This window comes from Panthera uncia, chromosome B1 (assembly GCF_023721935.1).
Source record: "Panthera uncia isolate 11264 chromosome B1, Puncia_PCG_1.0, whole genome shotgun sequence".
NCBI classification, from domain to species: domain Eukaryota; kingdom Metazoa; phylum Chordata; class Mammalia; order Carnivora; family Felidae; genus Panthera; species Panthera uncia.
In genome coordinates, this window is record NC_064811.1 from 183,413,426 (window position 1) to 183,434,703 (window position 21,278).

At 38.7% G+C, this 21,278-nt stretch overlaps 1 long non-coding RNA gene across 1 annotated transcript in view; it reads left to right on the plus strand.

Moving 5' to 3' along the window:
- The first annotated feature begins 2,932 nt into the window (after positions 1-2,932).
- The window catches only part of LOC125923448 (uncharacterized), a 46,710-nt gene continuing 28,364 nt past the window's right edge, over positions 2,933-21,278 (plus strand). Inside the window, exon 1 of the long non-coding RNA XR_007458043.1 lies at positions 2,933-3,015. This is a non-coding gene — a long non-coding RNA (uncharacterized LOC125923448). The remainder of the gene's footprint in view (positions 3,016-21,278) is intronic.

Here is a 21,278-nt window from a genome sequence, read left to right on the forward strand (position 1 = left end):
ACCTAACCAAGGAGATGTATAGCAGTTGTTGATGTCATAATCATCAGAGCCAATTTGTGAAGCGTCAGAATTTACATCACAGAGTTACAAGTGAGGCAACAGAAATACCTCTTGTGAGGTAATTGTGATGTATTAAAGGCAGGTATATTCCCACCAAACTAGAATATAATTTAGATTTCTACCTAACATCCTGTACATGCAGAAAGCCTATGAAATGCTTCTCAAAAGAATAATTTAAATAGATATAGAAAAGGAACACTTTCTCCAAAAAGAAGCATGATGTTTATAGGTTCCAAAGGTATTCCCGTAGTCTTACCATTAGAACATTTTTTAGATGACAAATTTATTTGTATGTGTGTGTATATATATATATATATATATATATATATATATATGTTTATAATGACTATATATAATATGATTACATAAATATAGGATTATATATTATATATGCATACATATATACACATATGTGTGTGTGTTTCTCTGTCTAGATGCACTAAAATTAGAGACAGAACTGCATCTTCACAAAAAATTAGCTACTTTTCTAAATAAAGCTGGAATATTTCTAGGGGTAATTTCTTATATGTGAGATATTTGATCCCATGTGTCAGAATTCTACCTGTAGAATTTGCCCAGGACACCCACTTTTCAACACACTAAGATCTATAGTAATGGTCATTATCTCTACAACTAATTCTACATTTCCTTCCCATGGTTCTTCACCTAAATATTGTATAGAATAAAATGTTGTTTGCAACAACAGGCTAAGAGAAGGCATTTTAAAGTCAAGTAAGAAGAGTATTATTGAACTGTTGTGATATACTTTGCCTAAAAACTATTTAGGAGCTACTCAATAATGGGTATGCAGCTTCAGATTTAATAAACTATATTAGGGAACATCTCACAGAAAGCAGAGGGAAGAAGGTTGAAATGACAAGGCATCAAATGGCATCATGTCTTCCTCCATCATTGGGGAAGCAACAATAATGATTGAGATTCTCAGATGGTCAACCAACTACTGACTTTAGAAATCTCTGTATAAGAATAAAAATGCTTCCCCCCCCCAAATCTATACATAGAAACTCTTTCAAAACATTTGCCCTTTTGCCCCAGGGACCAAATTATGGTCAGATTCAACAAATACCACAGGAGTTCCTAAAAAATAAAACTCAGGAACAACCTTGAAATGTAACATCTAAAAAGAGCGTGATTGCATCTTGCTGTGGTTTATCCTGGGCTCCTGTTCTTTCTTGTACCCACTCGACATTTCACTTCCTGCTCTGTCTGTGCCCTCAACTCCCTGCACACATCACACTACTCTTTCAGATTCCCTGATTCTATCTTACTTCCCTGGGGCGAGCTGGGAGTGGGGGAGAAATGGCAAATGGATTGCGAGCAGGACAAAAATGGCAATATGTACAAGAATAGCCACATCTAATTTGATGTTATTTATACTGAAATGCTCACCCATACACGCAACTGCAAATTTTATTTTATTTAATTTATTCATTCTATGGACAGAGAATCATTTTGACCGTCAGAGGTCTGCAGGTGATGTTGATTTCCACCGCTGTGGGCTCATCCCATCTAAAAACTTCTTAACTTTATTCATAAAACTAATAATATGTATTTTTGTATTTTATAAAATGTTAATGTTTAGATGAAGCCACGTCTGTGGCTATTGTAATGTTCCTAAATCTTCTGGTCCCATAACATAGTTTCTACTTCCCTGAACCCTTAAGCTTTGAGTGTGTGGACTCTGTTCACTATGTATCTTCTATCACGGCCTGTCGACATACTTGCTCTTCCTTAAATATGTACTTGAAGTGTACAATTCTCAGAATTCTAGCTCCAGCTGGCAGGCAAAGGGAATTTTGTATGAATACGTACTTTGAAACTAGGCACTGTACTATCACAGTGTCTCCAGAGATTACTTGGGAGTAACACTTAACTATGACGTAAGGTTAGAAAGGTAAGATGAATTGTTGGATGATTTATTATTTTGCTAATTTATCCCCAGTTATGTATTTTTAAGTGTCCAACTAGCATTACTCTTGTGACTTCAAAAACCAGTGAGTGGTAAATAATATATTAGGAGCATTTGATAAATTAAAAAGATTCAAGTAGATGATAATTCTCTGAAAGCTCAATTTAATGGCTCTAGAGCACTTACTGTTGGATTAATCAGACAGCTTTAATCAGTATATTCAATATACGTTGTTTATTAACACATACTTCTTCAGGATTAACAGCACCCTTCACAGTTCATGCGTGCAACAACAGCATTTGCAGTCTTTCTGATCAATTTTATGTGTAACCTTTCCTTATAACCTATTGTCTCGTGTCAGAGTGCCAGTCCTGTCATTAATAGGAGTTAGTCAGGAATTAGAAATTAGAAAGAAATAGGTAACAATCTGCACATATTTTTACCTCGCCTTTTAACACATTTTATTAAAATTAAAAATTTACATCCTATGCACTATAAAAGTATAAATGACAATCTACATTTCTCTTTCGTCCCAACACATTGGATGATATGCTCCTCAAAGGCAAGTACTATTTTTTAGCAGACGCAGAAACCAATGCCGTGTCCGCACAGCAAGAAAGCAATAATGGTTTTGTTGAACAAACTTGATGGTAAAATGTTATTTATCCATATCACAAGTAGAAGTGGCCCAGTATATAATAAACACTGTTCATCCAAACCGGTTGTTCAAAACGGCTAAATTACATTGACAAAAACATTGAAGGGCTCTTACTATACATATGAGAACTAAAACTTAAAAAAAAAAATTCACATGACAGTTTAAGGAACATCAATATGGCATTTAAAGAAGCCTATGGGCCCGAAACTAGGCAACAGGTACCCCTGTTATGAGAAGAAACTGGGCATGATATTTTCAAAAAGGTTTTTTTACATTATTTTTTTAGGTAAGCTCCATGACCCGTGTGGGGCTCGAACTCACAATCCCGAGATCAAGAGTCACATTCTCTACCAACCGAGCCAGCCAGGTATGCCCAAAAAGTTTTTAAGCAAATGTCTATCAGGAGAATTTAAAATTTTATGTGTTTTATAAATTTTTCATTTTAAATATAGATCAATAATTATTTTAATGTTTTAATTAAAAGAGGACTTCATTTTCCTTCTGCTAAATGATCAAAATGTTTCAACTGTAAAATTTGGACTTCATTGGTTTTAAGTTAGGTCCACCACACATAAGTGAAGGTGAAAGAATTATAGAGCAAATTTTTCAGAAAGACAGCTGCACACTACATTTAAGATATTTTACACCACAACAGAGCATTCAGCATAAACGCTTTTCTCTTCCCATTGTGAGTCAAAGCGATCTTTTTGTCCAGCCCTTCACCAGTAGGAACTGCTGGGCAAGCTATGTCTCCGTGTGCATTTGGGAGTCAGGGGGGGAAGAGAGAGGAGTGGTCAAAGCAAATGACGAGCCAGATCCTGATTAAATTGCATTATACAAATCCTGCTCATTCATCCCTGCCTGGAAACGCATGCAGAAATTGTCAGCACAGTCCAGATTTCTTCTCAATGGTCTTGTGTACTGAGGAGCAGGACAGTGGCCCATTTTTATGCCCCAGAAACAATTTTAAGCATAAACCTGAAGTGTTATAACAAAATATCCAAAGCCAAATTAAGCTGAGTTATATACATAGTTGGGGAAAAAAGCAGTACTTTAAGGTTGAACTTTGCAGACTAGGAGAGCTGGGTAATTAACTTAGCAACCATGATGCAGGAATACGGCAATATGAATGAACACGATCCTAGAACTCATTCAAGGACAGCCTCACATATAATCGTGTCAACAGAGAAGACCAGAATCATGAGATTTCCATATCTATACTACCTTTGGGTTTCACCAAAACTTTAAAGAAAAGGTAGAAAATAAATAGAATGTCTGGGCAACTCACTCGTACACCTGTTCATCATTGTGTGCTTATATGTATATGTCTCCTTGACATTAAACATACACTCCCTAAGTGTGAAACTCTGTGAAGCAGGGGCGCCTGGGTGGCTCAGTTGGTTAAGTGTCTGATTTCAGCTCAGGTCATGATCTCGCGGTTCGTGAGTTTGAGCCCTGCGTCTGGGAGCCTGCTTCAGATTCTGTGCTCCCTCCCTCTCTGCCCCTCCCCCATGCACACTTGGTCTCTCTCTCAAAAATAAATAAAACATTTAAAAAAAATTAAAAACAAAACTCTGTGGAGCAGAAGATTTTTTTTTTTTTAGTATTTTTTTTTCACTCGCATGTATGTAGCACTGAAAACAGTGCCTGGCACATAGAAGGTGTTTAATAAATATTCACTGGATGAATGGATAAATGAATGAGTGAATTATATAAGCAGTTTTATTTTTGCTTCCCTCCATCCCTTTAAACCCATTCAGTATTTGCAGCCCATCTCCTGCCCTTGAGTGACAATGAAGACCTTTAGAAACCTTTTGGCCACTCTGAGATAATAGAAAGGGCTATGATAACTTTACCAAATTTGCTCAAGCAATGTAAATTTCCTTTCCCAGATATTGCAAAGTTCTAACTTGATTTAAACTTAAATCTTAGTTCTGCCTTCAGCTGAAGCCTGTAGCAAGCAGTGGGGAAGAAGAAGCTTCCTTTCTGCTTCCACCAGCTAATGTTTGGGGAGCTTAGATATAAAATTGATGGAAATACCTGTACTTCCTACATGACCACCACTGTCATAGGCAGGTGTCATGCTCTCTAGACCTTGCAGGTGTTTTAAAGCTGACTTTCCTGTGTAGGTGCTTATGTGAGTTCTTTGAAGTTCCCTCTGCAGGCCCCATCAACTGCCACTCCTGTGACATGGCAGTGTCTCTCCTTGAGCCTGTGGCTTTCAGTCCCACTTCAGCTTCTGTCCCCGATGGGACGGCTAGTTACCACCTGGATCCTCTTATCCGGGAGGGAAAACCCCGTGGGCAGGACTCATTTTTAAATGTCCTCAGTGTGATGCCCTCTGATGCTGGAGTCACACCCTATTGACGTGTGTTGGTGAGGAATGCATTTTCTTCCCAACCGTAGCATTCTCTTCCACGCAAGCCAGTGCAGCTATCTCGAGCCTGACTGGGGCACCAGTGCCCTGTGGTCCTTTAACTGCAAACTTGCCAAGTTGTCCGTAGCCTTAGGTGAAAGGGCTATACCCCATAAGGGCACTGTGGCTCTTAATACCATTTCTACAGAGAAACTGTTCTCACAAAATCGTTTCCCAATCTCAGTCAACCCTTACTTTTGATCTTCTTGAAGGGCTCCTGGAAAGAGACCCCAAATCATGTAACCAGTCCCCAAATAAAAAGTTCAAACTTGAATTAATAATTTTCATCATGGTGGTCTAGGGCAAATTTTATTTTGGTTCTTGTTATCTATTGTGCCTGGGTGTCTAGATGGAAACATCTAATTTAACAGCCTGCTACGTATACATGTAAATATACAGTCAGGAATGGCAAATAGGTTTTGATTCCCATGCCATTCTTGGTCCAGTCAAAGAGCCCTGCCAAAGAGCCCCGACCTGAGGAGATCCAGGCTCAGGGGCACGGACGTCTTTGTGCCATGCCTGCCGAGGGAGAAGTTAGGGGCGCTCTTGTGCCTGACAGGATCTAAGAGAATGGATGCCAGGTTTGTCTTGTTCATGCTGTATTTCCTGTCTTAGCCACGTGCCTGGAATCAAGTAAGTGCTCAATTAATAGGTACTGACTATATGGGCAGGAGTATGTATACATAAATGAGTGGCCATATACATATAGAGTTATATTAAACACACATATAATGTTTATACATTAATTTTATATACGTGAGTTAACTAATAAGCCAAACATTGTTTAGTATTCTATAAGTTCAATTCTCTTCAAGTAACTCCTTTTTATTTTTATAGGAGTAATTTATAAAATCCTGAGGCAATATAATTGCATGAGGCATTATTCAGGATATAAACTTGAATCTAATGCAAATGAGAATTAATGACAATTTCAATATCCTTTTTTTTTTTTTTTTTTTTTTTGAGAAAGAGCACATTTGGTGAGCAAGGGAGGGGCAGAGGAAGAGGGAGAGAGGAAATCTTAAGCAGGCTCCATACCCAGCTTGGAGCCCAACACAGGGTTCAATTTTACTACCCTGGGGTCATGACCTGAGCCAAAATCCAAACCAACTGAGCCAACCAGGCACCCTTCTATATCCCTTTCAAAGAAGTGCCTGAACAAGGCCAATTGCTGCCTGTATTGCCATGCAAAATATGATTTTAAATACAGTTAACCTGAGCTTTCAGAATATTTCAATATGTTTATGCAACATCATCTATAAAGAAAAAAAAGGCAGATACAGAGAGATACATAAATTCGTGACCCAGAGTACATATTAATTGATAATGCTTGGCAAATATTTACTTTCTATTTGCTGGTATTATATTAATTATGGGCTTAATGTTCACGTTGATGATGATACAGATAAGAAGATACCATCAAGAACATAATACCCATATAAACGTAAATGTAGTTACATTGTAATAGATGAGGTAATATGAAAGATGGATTTAAAAACATTAAGTTGGTATTTCTGCAGAGGCAACATTAGTCTTTCAGTTTCTTACACAGAACAACATGGATAGACTTTAGGAAATATCCACATGGAAGACATTTTTGTTTGAAGGTTAAGGTTTATAGATATTTATCTGGAGACTTTCTCCACAGAATGCCATAAATATGGGAATTCGTTTTATTATTTTTATTTTTTTAATGCTTATTTTTGAGAGAGCGCAAGCAGAAGAGGGGTGGGCGGGGGGGGGGGGGGAAGGATCCAAAGTGGGCTCTGTGCTGATAGCAGCGAGCCTGATGTAAGGTTCAAAGTCACAAACCGCAAGATCACGACCTGAGCCCAGTAAGTCGGGTGTTCAACCAACCTGAGCGACCCAGGTGTCCCTAAACATGGGAATTTAGAAAACATTTGGATATTTGGCTACTTTAAAAAATGTTTTCCTGGTTTTTTTTTCTTTTTAAAAAATTTTAAAAAAATATTTATTTTTGAGAGAGAGAAAGAGGGAGAGAGAGAGAGACAGTATGAGCAGGGAAGGGTCAGAGAGAGAGAGAGACAAAGAAACTAAAGCAGGCTCCAGGATCCCAGCTGTCAGCACAGAGCCTGATGCAGGACGCGGAGCTCGAAGCCACAAACCATGAGATCATGACCTGAGCTGAAGTTGGACCCTCAACTGACTGAGCCACCCGGGTGCCCTAAAAATTTTTTTTTCATTTGAGTATTGCCCTTCATGAGAACACAAAGACTTGTTACAGAGTATTTCAGATATCTAGATGTTGTCATGTGGGTTGACAATGGAGTTAATTAGAGAACAGTAGACGGTACTCAAAAAGGGGAGAAGCCTGCAATAGGGATCATACAAATCCACTGGTTATAGATGGTGATAAAAAATAATCAAATAAGTACTTCATCAGTGGTTTTCAAATTTGATATAGATGATATTTAAAAATGAATAGTTTGGAAAATAGGATATCTGGATGTAGGCATTAGCAACTGTTGGGCCACAGGCAAAAAGTTATGTGAACTCTCTGAGTTTTGGTCTCGTATATGGAAAAAAGAGCATGTTGAACTTAGTAATTACCAAGGAAATTTCAGCAAGCACAATTTTATAAGGAAACAGAGCCCCTAGGCAGGAAAAATAATGGAATACAATGGAAAATATACATGCTTTGTTACACTGGATTGTGAATTGCTGTATGGGGGCGGGGGGAGGAAATATACTACCCCTGAGGACAAAATGTATGAGAGATGTAAGTCTGTGCAACATTCCTAAGGCAAATAAGTTGAGGGAATGTGAATGACATAGGACAAATCCCCCCTGTTAATGTTCAAGTGGCACTTCCTCTAATTGTTTTCAGAAGCGTCATTTATATATATGAAAAATATCCTGCTTTAATAATGACAGCAATGTCTTAACTCTGAAGTTGGCAGAAATATCGTCTCCGTAATGTTAATTTTTCAATGTGGCAAGCCTCACCACAATTGCATTCTTAATAACTGATCTAGAGGTATAAAGAAATGAGTATGAGGTTTAATTCCATTTTTAAAAAGGCTAATATTTTAACTTAGTTTAGTAAGTGAAACACTAAAAGGAAATATTTTTAAATATCATTCTCATAAATAGGAAAATAAACTAGATCTTTCATCTGAATATATCCTAGAATCATTCTAAGCAGATCTAGACATGCAAATCTTGACATGGATGTAACTATTTACTTAATATCCTTTGGGAACCAGACCGCACAATTCACAAATATCAACTCAGCACCTACTCTGAGCATCCGCCTTGTGCCAGGCTTTGGGAGCTGAGATAGAAACAGACATAAGCATCTTCAAAAATTTTATAATCTATTGGTTCCTGACCGCTGAAATCTTCCCTAATACTGTTGATCCTGTATCTGAAAAATTTAGCCTCACTAAGCACCTGAACAAATCCTAACTGGCAATGAACCCCAGGACTACCAACAAAGAAAAATGGAATTTATTTTTCTGACCCAACCCAGTATCCGTAATCCAGTCACCAGCTTAGACTAAGGCCTGGTCATAAGTCTGAATTTATCTTGAAGACCCTTTGCATTCTGGAGAGAGCCTACTATTTCTGCCACCGGGGCTGGGGTTCTGCCCTGAAATTTAGCCCTTTTGGTTAGGCCTCAAATGCATTAAGACTTTACCAACAAACTTCTAACCTCAGGGACTAGGCATACTCCCTCCACCCTTAAATTTCTGGCTGTGACCTTCCTTAAAGCTAGAACTCCCTGAAACTAAGGTGATCACATCTTTGTAACTGCATCTTTACCCCTGTCTGGTGACTTCCTGTGTCCATGTCCTGTTCAACTGATTAGATCCCTGGGACAGCAACCCTACCTGGATTGTCACCAAGGTCACCACTGTTCCCTGGGCACTGTTATATAAAACACCAGCCTTCCCCGTGTACAGACCACCAGCTCTCCACAGGAGAATTCCTTTAGCCTGATCCTGTGTATATCTTTAATTCCCCCCCTCTCTGTTGAGGCCCCAGCATGTCTCCCAAACTGAACAGAAACAGTACTTATATACATGAACCAACCAGAAAGTAAAGCAAGCATTATATAATAAATCAATTAAATGCAACCAACAGTTAATTCATATTATGGCCTGTATTTGTCACAGGATAACAGCAAAAGGAAAATATCTATTCAACCATAAAAAAAAAGAAGGAAATTTTGTCATTTTTAACAACATGGATGGACCTTGAGGGCATTATGCTAAGTGACATAAGATAAAGACAAATACTTCATGATCTCACTCACATCTAGAATCTGGAAAAAAAAAAAGCAGATTTGTGGTTACCAGAGGCAAGGAGTGGGGGAGATGGGGGAAGGTGGTCAAAGGGTAGAAACATCTAGTTATAATATAAGCAAGGCCTGGGAATGGAATGTATAACATGGTGACTATAGTTAACACAACTATACAGCATATTTGAAAGTTTCTGGGAGAGGAAGTCCTCAAAGTTCTTATCACAAGGAAAAAAAGCCTTTTTTTTTTTTTTTGTATTTATATGAGATATTGGATGTTAACTAAACCTACTGTGGGAATCATTTCACAACATGCGTAAGTCAAGTCATTATGCTATACACCTTAACCTTATAGAGTGCTGTATATCAATTACATCTCAGTGAAACTGAAAAAAAGAAAGTAAAATGAGGAAAAGGTATAAATTTCAGACAAAATGAATAAAAATTTCTCCAATGTAGACAACTTGTTATCTCAAGAGAATTGACAGAAATACTATTAAAAATAATATCAGATACAAAGAAAGGAATGCATTACATATCAAGAATTAATGGCATAACTCTCTTCACGATATATATACACTAGTCACTGTTCAAGAGTTCTGGGGGGATAGCGCTCAAGGGTTCCTCTTCTCTAGCATGTACAAAATAATATTGCTTCTGACAAGGAATTTCTTTGGATTACTGCTTAAATAATTTGGATTCTGAGACATATTCACATTACAATTCCTCCTCTCAGAATGCAAAATAGGGTTTCATTAGGCTTCGTGATGAACAGGATAAAACTTTTCTAAAAACCTAAAAGTAACATTATTCAAAACTCCCAGTTGAAGATGTTTGTGGCACGCACTTCTGTATGGCTCATTTAAGGCCTCTGCTGCCACTCGGTTGAGATGAACGAGCACCGAGAACAGGAGTGAACTCCCAGATTTGCTGCTATAATTCACCTGAAGACAGATGCCCAGAAGGCTGGATGAGCAGAGCACAACCTGTCAGGTTCTGCTTTGAAGGTTGAATCTTCACAGTGAAAAGAAACAAACATCAGAGGAATAAAATGCAAGACTAGTTTGCTCCAAATTGCAGGATCCAAAGATTACCATATTCCTTTAAGTTTAAAGTGTAACCTCTCTCCTCCCATGCCAGCTCCTCTTCTAAGCACCCTTGTAGATAATTTTTCTAAAGGCTCTTGAGCATTCACCATTTTCACCCCAAAGTGTCTTTGTCTAAGTGACCATGCCTTATATTTTTATGAACGTGAAAAGAAAATTTCATGACTTTATTCCTGAGTATCTTCCAAAATACTTACAGCTCCCTAAACTCAAAATGAAGTCTTATCCTGCCTCAAGCTGATCTAGCATCTTTCCTGAGACACCATTCCTAGAAGAGTCGCGCTCAGAAAAGCTCGGAGAAGGTGTGCTCAATATCAGCCTTCCGATTTTTTTTTTTTCAACGTTTTTTTTTTTTTTTTTTTTTTTTTTTTTTTTAATTTCTGGGACAGAGACAGAGCATGAACGGGGGAGGGGCAGAGAGAGAGGGAGACACAGAATCGGAAACAGGCTCCAGGCTCCGAGCCATCAGCCCAGAGCCTGACGCGGGGCTCGAACTCACAGACCGCGAGATGGTGACCTGGCTGAAGTCGGACGCTTAACCGATTGCGCCACCCAGGCGCCCCTCAGTTTTCCGATTTTAATCTCAGTTCTCCTCATGATGGATTGGATGTTATTTCCTATAAGATATACAGATTTTATATGCATTAAAAAATATATTTAAAGACCCAATTTGCTACATATACTCGATCTTATTGCTCTAAAAGTCTTCAAAATCAATGACCAGATAAATCAGGATAACCATTTACAATCATTATGACAGGCCAAATCACAACGATCAGGGTTCTGGAAGTAATCCGATCAGCAAAGTTTCAATTTGTCTAATTCACTAATAATAATCCAACCATGGTTTGAGCTCCTTTGGACATTTTTGTTCCAAACTAAACTTGCAAAAGTAGACAGAAAGAAGAAAAAGAAAACATGAAACATCCAAACTGAGTTCATATAGGATTATTTGAGGCACTATAGAGTGGTAAAGGTAGGAGACCACTTGGCAAAGCCTGATTTTGACTCCTTGGTCTGTTACCTACTGTGTGACCTCGGGCAAGTTACTTAACCATTCTTGTGCCTCAGAATAATCTTCTTGCCTATGAGCTGGAAGAAACCAATGAGCTGGACATGATCTGGGCCACATCTTACCTCATCCAGTGGAGGGGGGGGGGGATGAGAATGGAGCTACTCTTCACAATCAATCACTGGACACTTGTCACCAATATGTTTCATCTGTGGGGCCGCAGACTTATAAAATGAGATGGTTTAACATCCTGTTTTATTAGACTAGCTATTATAATTATCTTGCATGCAATTATCCTTGCATTCCTGTAACATTTTATCACACATTACTTTTTCTAGCTATTATGTTCAGAAAAGATTTAAGAATCATAAAGCAATACCCAGAGTACCTGGGTGGCTCAGTCCATTGAGCATCTGGCTCTTGATTTCGGCTCAAGTCATGATCCCAGGGTCATGGGATCAAGCTCCGTGTCAGGCTTCACACTGAGCGTGGAGCCTGCTTGAGGTTCTCTCTCTCTCCCTCTGCCCCTCCGCTCCCCTCTTGCTGTCTCTCTCTCAAAAAAAAGAGGGGGTGGGGAATATCCATATGCTACTTTCACCGATTGTAAACATTCTGCTGTGTTTGCTTTCAGCCTCTCTCATACATATGTATAAGCGTGTGTGTATAAACATACATTTTACTGAATCATTTGGGACTGGGTTGCAGATATCATGACCCCAAATATGTCAGCATGTCTCTCCTAAGAACCAGGATATTCTCTCAAATAACCACAATACAATTATCTCCCTCAGGAAATTTGATATTAATTCAGTATAATTTTTCCAACAAATGTTCATTATAGCAATATTTATTTTCTGTTTGAGCACCAAATCTGGGATCGTGCATTACATTTAGTTATATTATGGGACTTGTTATAATATCACCACCCTAAATTTATCATTAGTCTGCCAGTATTAGGCTAAATTATACACTCCTGATAACACATGCTGCATGTATTAATCCTACACTTTTGGTATAGACACTGTTCTCAGAACATAAAAGGGACTTGGTATCTATCTGATGAAAAATTACTTGGAAGTTATTTGTCAGTTTTTTCCATATTAAGTGCCATAACAAGCGAGAAATTTAACATAATGATATTTCATATTAAAAGCACTGGAAGGGACTCAGAAAATATTTTGTCCTAACCCTCTCTCCTTAGATAAGATCCCAAAGAGTAACGTGCCAATATCACAGTCAAAGAGAGCCAGAGCAGGACCAGAACCACGTTCCCAACTCCCAGTACATCCTGCACTCAACCATGCTGCGTTGGCTTTCTCAGCCACCCTCAGAATCCATTATAAATATGTAACGTGCAGCTTCCTTGCTCCCCGTCTATTCATCTGAGCGACTTCACTGATGAAAGGAATAAGCATAATTTAGTATCTTGTGTTACCGTTCTCTTGTCTGAGCCATTCACATTTAGAAAAACAAGGCCCTGAAACAACCTTTCACAACTGAGATAGACGTGGACATGCCAAGCACTGTGCATCAAACAGCAAGCTCTTCTCCATCATCACATGGGGCATTGTGCAGTGTTCAACTGGAGTGCCAGAACATGAATATCACAATCAATTTAACAATTAGCATTTTCCAAAACAATAGACACATTATGGGTTGGAACCGTAGTGTTCGCTTTAAACAGAGAGCCATTGAACCTCCACTTAATGGTTGCTTTGGTCCCTTTTATGTGGGCTTAATGAACAAGGATGAACATTAGGGGAAATTTTATTTGGAAAATTCGTTTTAAAAACATATTTCATTCAAGCACTATAATTTTCTGTCTTTTCCAAAACGACTGATAAAGAAAATAATATGGATTTTGTGGATTAAGTCCCTTACTGATTTTCAGTGGCATACATACAAATTCCCTGACGTTACAATATAATGCACAGTACAGTGTTATGACAATATTATATAAATTAATACATATTATTATTTTACCAGCTTAAAAAATGGCTTATATTAAGAGGAACCCAATTCACATTGTATTTTATTTCACAATTTTACCCTAATAAAATTAATCATTTCATGTATCAATTGTTAAATTGCAGTTTTTCCTGTGGTAGGAAAAGGGAAGCAGAGTTTCTCTGAGGTTTAAAAATCAAAGAGATAAATTCCATCTTATTCCTAGAGGCATTAAGCAGATAGTCTGTAGAGTACTGCTCACTTGACCGAGGCTTATTTTTTTCCTGATAAAACATACAGCTATCAATGCCACATGTCACCTAGTCTATAAAACAGTCAAATAAGGGGAAAGAATGCTTTGGGGGAGGGGAGGGAGAATGATTATTGAACAAGAAAGAGGCTAATTCAATTCTGAACCTCAGAGTGGCAAACTTGGTGTAGTTTAAGCAGAGTTTGGGGGGGATTTTGGTGTTGTGGTTGCTGTTGCTTTATCCGTGTGTTTCCTCTTCTACCAGACTGAAGACAATTTGAGAGCAGAAACTATCCTTTCTGCCTCTACCCTCCACAGTATTTCACCCAGTGCCTTGAATGTGGGAACTGCTTAATAACTGCTAGAGGGAGGAAGGAAGGTGGGATGAAGAGAAGGAGGGGAATCAAGAAGCCTTTCAGCAAAAAGATAAGATCTTGTCTCTTCCTGTTGTGTAACTTCTGCTCAGACTGTTTGCTTGAGCACTTTCCTTGCCTGCACAATCCCTCTTCCTCTTTCTGGCACACAGCGAATCTCCACTCTCACAAAATGCAACCAGGATGATTCCTCTTCCAGAGCTTTTTACCACTTACCCCTTCTTGCCTAACCCCTAAGTACAATGTTCCTGATTGACACCTGAGAACCTGATGGTATTAGATCTCTAAAGAGATTTGAGGTGCTTTAGTCCAGCTCCCTTATTTAAGAGGTGAAGAAATAGAAACATAAAGAGTTGAAGTGATTTGTGCTCCTCCCTCAAACAGCCAGGTCATAACACAGGCAGCTCTGGAAAACAGACTGTTTTAGACTCCTGATATATTTTTTTTCAGTGAAATGATTTGAAATGATTTCAAACATTCAGAATAGTTTTGCTGCCTCTGTGTCCTATTACCTTCAGTTATTTTAGAATGTACTTCCTACAAGTAATATCTTCTCCTGCAAAGTCCCAATATAATAATCAAAATAAAGAACCTAGGGGATGTCTGGGTGGCTCGGTCAGTTAAGCGTCCAGCTTCAGCTCAGGTCATGATCTCACAGCTCATGCGTTCGAGGCCAGAGGCGGGCTCTGTGCAAGAACTCGGAGCCTGGAGCCTGCTTTAGATTCTGTGTCTTCCTCTCTCTCTGCCCCTTCCTTGCTCACACTCTGTCTCTTTCCCTCTCTCTCTCTCTCTTTCTCTCAAAAATAAACATTAAATTTTTTTTAATAAATAAACAAAATAAAGAACTTAATATTAATTTATTACCACCATTTAATCCACATACAAGCTTCCCCAACTGGGCAAGAGTATGTGTTTTAGCAAAAGGTTCCAATTGAGGACCCTATCTGGTGACCATGTTTCTTGAATCTGCTGCAATCTCAAATGGTTCCTTGGGGTTTCCTTGGCTTTCATGATGTTGGTAACTTTGAAAATTACGTGCCAGTTGTTCAGATAAATATCTTCCACTCTGGCTGTCTGATGTTTCCTCATGATTATGTTTGGGTTATCTGTTTTTGGCAGAGATATCGCGAATGTGATGCTATGGTCTCATTGCACCCTATCAAGTGCTATGTAATTTTGCTTTGTCCTGTGTGTTAATGTTCACCTTGATCACTTGGTTAAGTTTTGTGTGGCAGATTTCTTTACCGAAGAAATTACTCTTCATCCCTTTGTGAAGGTAATTTAAGAGCCTATTCTACTCTTCATCAAATTTTCTACCACTTCATTGCATCCATTGATGTTTCTTGCCTGAATTATTATTACGATGGTTGCCACATGGTTTTCCTCTTACTTTTTATACCTTAAGCAGTTGGTAGTCTACTGTAAGGAACATGTTTACTACTGTTATTTGTTTTGATGCTAAACCTGTCTCTTGTTTGGCCATCTGGATTTCTATGTCTTTTTGAAATGTCCTCTTCTTTCTTTTGAGTACTTCCTTATCTTCCATCATACTGAGATACCTCACATTTATTATGTAATTATCCTGATCCGTCCTAGAATCCGCCATTTCTCCAAGGCATCCCAGTTCTTGTACTGGAGCATGGATTTTAGGTTTCAGCATCTGGGTGACACAAGAATATCATTGCTCTTAAGCTCTCTCTTTGGATACAGGTAGTAAATATGTGTGTGTGTGTGTGTGTGTGCATGCACATATGATATAGATATACAACATCCTGATCAATATTTATTTATATAGGTATATATCTATCTATACTTACATACTGAAAACCATGAGTTCAAACCAATACCATAATTCCAAATTAACCCCATGGGTCTGTTCCCTTTTTTTTTTTTTTTTTTTATCTTTCTCAGTTTCTTACGATGAGAAACTTGTCTCCCTTTATCTTCATTATACTCTCTTATTCACTCAGTCACCGCAGGGTAACCAGTGCCCCCAGCAAACCACCGCACCACTAATCCCATGTGGATGCTCCCTTACCACCCCCTCCACAGTCGCCTCGACCCTGCACAGGTGCCGTCTGCATGCAGGGCTCCAATCCGCACACAGATGCTGCTGCCATCACCTTTGTCTCCCACCAGGGTGCCCTCCTCACCTTGTTCTCAGCCCTCATATCCCATGGTGGCTCGCACCACCGGTGCCCGCACACAGGGAGCCTCCTCCTCCCTCTTGGGCTCTGTATTCCTTGGCAGGCTATGCACATGCCCTTTGCACCCTCCACAGCCCCAACGCCACAGGCCAGGCCATAATCATCCCACAGGTGGACTCTTCACCCAGTCGGTCTTCTCCACCCATTTCTGGGGCTTCTGTAAGCATTCCACCTGTTCTTCCCTGTGCAGGAAAACTGCTTATCCCAACCCCTCTCAGTGGGGCTTCAACTCCCCACCCCAGTCAGTGCAGACACCATCCTCGACCTGCTCAAGCAACACCTGTCCTGTGTCACTGCCTTTGCCACTTACAGCTGCCTGCTTTGCTCAGCCCCACCTAAGAGCTTTCAGACTGAGAAGAGAGGGAGGAAGGGAGAACAGACTCTGAACTTAAAGAATCAATGTCCTACCTAGCTATTATTTGTATCTCTAAATATCTGTATTGAATACACATTAGCAGTGTGTCTCTATTAAAAATCTAAGAAAGATAAGTATCCTATCTATTCACCAGATCACATATATTCTTTGAAAAAGATACCAACGCACAGGACAGAATACTGCATCTTCTGGGGTTCTCAACAAACATTCATTGGCTGAGACAAAAACATTTCTGTTATCAAATGCATAGCAGTGCAATTGAAATTGAACTTCATATCATCTTTTGTGATAGCCATCAATTATATATTGTGAATTATAATTGATGAATTAGATACAGATAACAAAGTGAATTAATAAACTTAATCCAAGTATATTTTGGCAGTCGTTCGCTCCACCTTTTTGTATTCTAGCCATAAGCACCAAAGAAAATTCTCTTCTTTTAGTAGATATTTTTAATGAAAAGTCTATAGTGAAGAATGTTGGTTTATTTTGAACTAAATCATCTCAGTAGACCACGGTGACACAATTGTGGCTGAAATCTATGCCATCAAATTAACAATAAAAATGTCTATTTTTTTTAAATGATTTGATTTGAAATGGCCATAACCTTCTGTCATAAGACGAGCCACTTAAAATGAATTTCTTCTTATGTCTCAGCATTTGCAACACCGAAGGAAAATCTATTCTTATAATAAACCCATACTGAAGGAATAAACATTTAAAATAGTTGATACCAAATATTAGAAGCCTAAGTCAATATAAACCAGGCCATTTTATTTAATATATAATTGAATATCTTCTAAAAACTTTGGTTATGATTTGTTTGAAAAGTGAAGTTCTGTCACGGTTTCTGTTGGTGCATGACTATCTAAATATTACGAGAGCCTCATGCATGCTATGCACATAGAAAATAATGGAGACACGTGACCTGTTTTAGCATTCGGCTTTGAGGTGATTGGAAGCTTTACAAACCAGAAAATAGGGGGAGAACTGGGAATTGCTGGAAGGGAAATGGACAGTTTCCATCTACCTACACTCATAAACTAAAATTAATTTGATAGAAGTTAGATCAAGAAACTGAACATTGGAGAGGATTTACATGGTAATGTTGTGATTTGTACTGCATTGAATTTAACATTTCTCTCAACACGCAGGATACTTGGATATTCTTTGTCTAAATGTCTCAAATGGACACTGCTTTCATTGTGTGGGTGTGAACTAAGAAAGTATGGACAACTTAACCACCTTCTGACTCTCCAGACTTTTCATAAGTTTGAAGTTTTGAGAGGCTGGGTGAAATCTTGCTCAGCTAGTGAGGGTTCTGAAGTTTAATTTTAGCTCCCTTCACTGCAGGTGGTCATGGATTTTATAGGCTTTCTCCCAGAAAGAAGGCTTTTATCAATTCACCAGTGCCTACGCTTCTCACAGTGTTTTTCCGGCATAATCCACCCCCCCCCGCCCCCCAAATGATTTAGCGATCCAACAGGCAGCTCCAGGCTTGGGTGCAAAGTACCCTTTTCCTCCAAGTGGGTTCCTGCATCTGGCCAGACTCCGCTGGGGAGTCTCTACCATCAACTAGCCTGTAACAACGCACATTGTGATTCTAATCAGATTAGTCTGCTTTAATCACTATCTTTATTTCTGTGGCTTATTTTATACTAATTAAAGCTTGTAAATTTTCCACTGCAAATTTAATTAACAAAGCCACTCGTCTTTGTCAGGCATCATCTTTCTTGTTTCATCCACATATTTAAACAGAGTCTGAAGCCCGCAGGTGATTCAATTAAACCTCCATTCTACAAGGCAGCAACTACACCTATCTCTGACGAAGGACAAGCCTTCACTTCCTCAGAAGCTTCTTTATACAATGACAGCCAGGACAACCAACATTAAGAAACTAGTCCTGGGGTGCCTGGGTGGCTCAGTTAGTTAAGCATCCAACTCTTGGTTTCGGCTGAGGTCATATCTCACAGTCTGTGGGTTTGAGCCCTGTATCAGAGCTTGCTTGGGATTCTCTTTCTCCCTCTTTCTCTGCCCCTCCCCAACTCATGCTGTCTCTCTCTCAGAATGAATAAATAAACCTTAAAAAACAAACAAACAAACAAACAAACAAACGAAAACAGCAACTAGTCTTACTAGGCACCTGAAGTGATCTGGACTGGCAATGACTTAAATTTGTAGGGTCCAGTTCCACATCTGCAATCCCACCATAAAATACTAAAATAATCATTTTAATCAACAAACTTGCCTGAGGAGGAGAAAATCAACTTTACTTATATTGCCTGGATGGAATTGATTTAATTGGTTAGGTTAGCCAGAAAAGTCTTTCCAAATTCTCATATTGATCCAGCTTTTATCTATAATGTTCTGAAATAAAGACAACTCAGATTTACCCCAGTTTTCAAAGAGATTATATTTGCGAAGCTATTTGCTAAATTATTGTTTTCAATATAATGTCACAGGTGGTGAGTTTTCCTGGTTGACCCAAAGAATATATTTAGGGGCGTCTAGGTAGCTCAGTTGTTAAGCATCCAACTTCGGCTCAGGTCCTGATCTCACGGTTTGTGGGTTTGAGCCCCATGTTGGGCTCTGCTATCAGCTCAGAGCCTGGAGACTGTTTTGGATTCTCTGTCTTTCTCTTTCTCTGTCCCTCCCCCACTCATTCTCTCTCTCTCTCTCTCTCTCTCCCTCTCTCTCTCTCTCTCAAAAATAAATAAACATTAAAAATTTTTTCAAGAATATATTTAATCCATAGCTACTGTTCTAACATACTGAAACTATTCACCAAATACTTACAGCTTGAAGCAGGTAATCTTAACTCACCAATCTGAGCCCAGACCGTGCAGCTTCCTGCCTCTCATCTACTTCCAAGCCCACGCATTTGCTAAAATATCCCAAATGTTTTCATAACAGTGACGGCAGCAGAGACTCTAACATAGATAGTGAGAAAAAAGATAAAAATGAATTAATTTTGACTATTATGAATTAGGAATTAAAGCTTCATCTCCTACCAAAACGCTGATAGCTGCTTGTGATGTTTTTTCCAGAAAAAAATACAGGAAAACACTTGTGTGGTTTGATTATTTATACAGGAGTGGTGAATCCTAATGTCAGGATGCCCTGGTGCTTAGACGTAGGTAAAGAGCACTACCCTTTCAATGAAGCTCTAAGGTACAACCTTCAGGTTTGGTCTTTATGATCCTGAAGATCTCTAAGATTATTCTGTTCTAAAAGTAAATCATGTTAAGATAGGAAGGGTTGGAATTGAAGGTCCCTAAATGTTCTAATTGAGGAAATATTTTGGACTCTTTTAGTTTCCCCAATCTAAAAGTTTTGTGATCCTAAGGAAAATTATAAGGAACCATTTTCTTTCCCTATGTCCTTAGTCTTTGGTGTTAGCTACTGGATGAGATGTGGGCTCTATGGATTGGAAATCTGTGGAAGAATAAGTCCCAGTGACCCCAAACTGTTACTTTGAAATAACTGGTTTGCTAAATTTTGATTGGTTCATACTCAGAAATTTGGTTCTCTTCATATTTGAAGCAGGTAATTTCACCATGTTGCCAAAACCTGTGGTAGATTGACCCCAGCAGTACCTTCGATTAGTTCATACATCCTTGTATTCACTTTTGGCAAAACTCTTCCAAATTATTGTTAGTCTTGGCTTTGTTACTGGTTTTGGCCAATGGGACAGAGGATACACTAGCAGAGAATTGAAAAGTTTTCCTTCTAGAGTTGTTGGTACTCTGCCACCATGGAAACAAGCTCAGGCTACCCTGGTGGATGGTGAGAAACACATGACCCAGTTACCCACCACTGCCCCAGCTGCCATCCAGTCAACCTCCGGAAGGAGAACTACCAAAGGGGCTGGCAGCTGACCACAGACACATGAAAAAGAGCCAGAGAAAAACAAATTGCTCAGCTGAGCACATCCCAAATTGCTGACTCCTGGGGTTGTGGGCTAAATAAATGTGTGTTCTATTAAGCCACTAGTTCTGAGGTGGTATGTTATGTTGCAAAAACTGCTTTACATAAGAGCCAGTAAGAAGATCCTAACACATGAGAGAAGTGTAAAGGAAAAGATGATCTCTTCTTTCATAATCTTCTAGGATTAGAAATTAAACCATTGCCTACAGTGGAAGAAGTAGTACAGGGATAATGACTTACAAAAGAACAAAGGGGAACTTCAGAACTTATTATAAACTTCAGAACTTATTATAAAGCTACAATAATCAAGGCAGTATGATCAGCATAAAAATTGACATATAGGTCAATGGAACAGTATAGAAAGTTCAGAAATAAACCTAATATTTATGGTCATTGATTTTTGACAGAGCCAAAGAAATTCAATGGGGAAAGGACATTTTTTTCAACAAATGGCAATGGAATTATTGGATATTCATATGCAAAGAAAGCAATAATAATAATCTTAAATCTTTACAGGACACCATACACAGAAATCAACGAAAAACGGATCATAAACCTAAATGTAAGAGATAAATCTGTAAAAATTCTAGTGGAAATGTGAGCTAAAATATTTTTGAAATTGTGTTAGGCAATGATTTCTTAGATGTAACATTAAAATCATGATCTATAAAAGAAGAATTGATAAATTGGACTGCATCAAAATGTTAAAACTGTTGTTTTTCAGTAGATACCATTAAAGTTAAAAGACAAG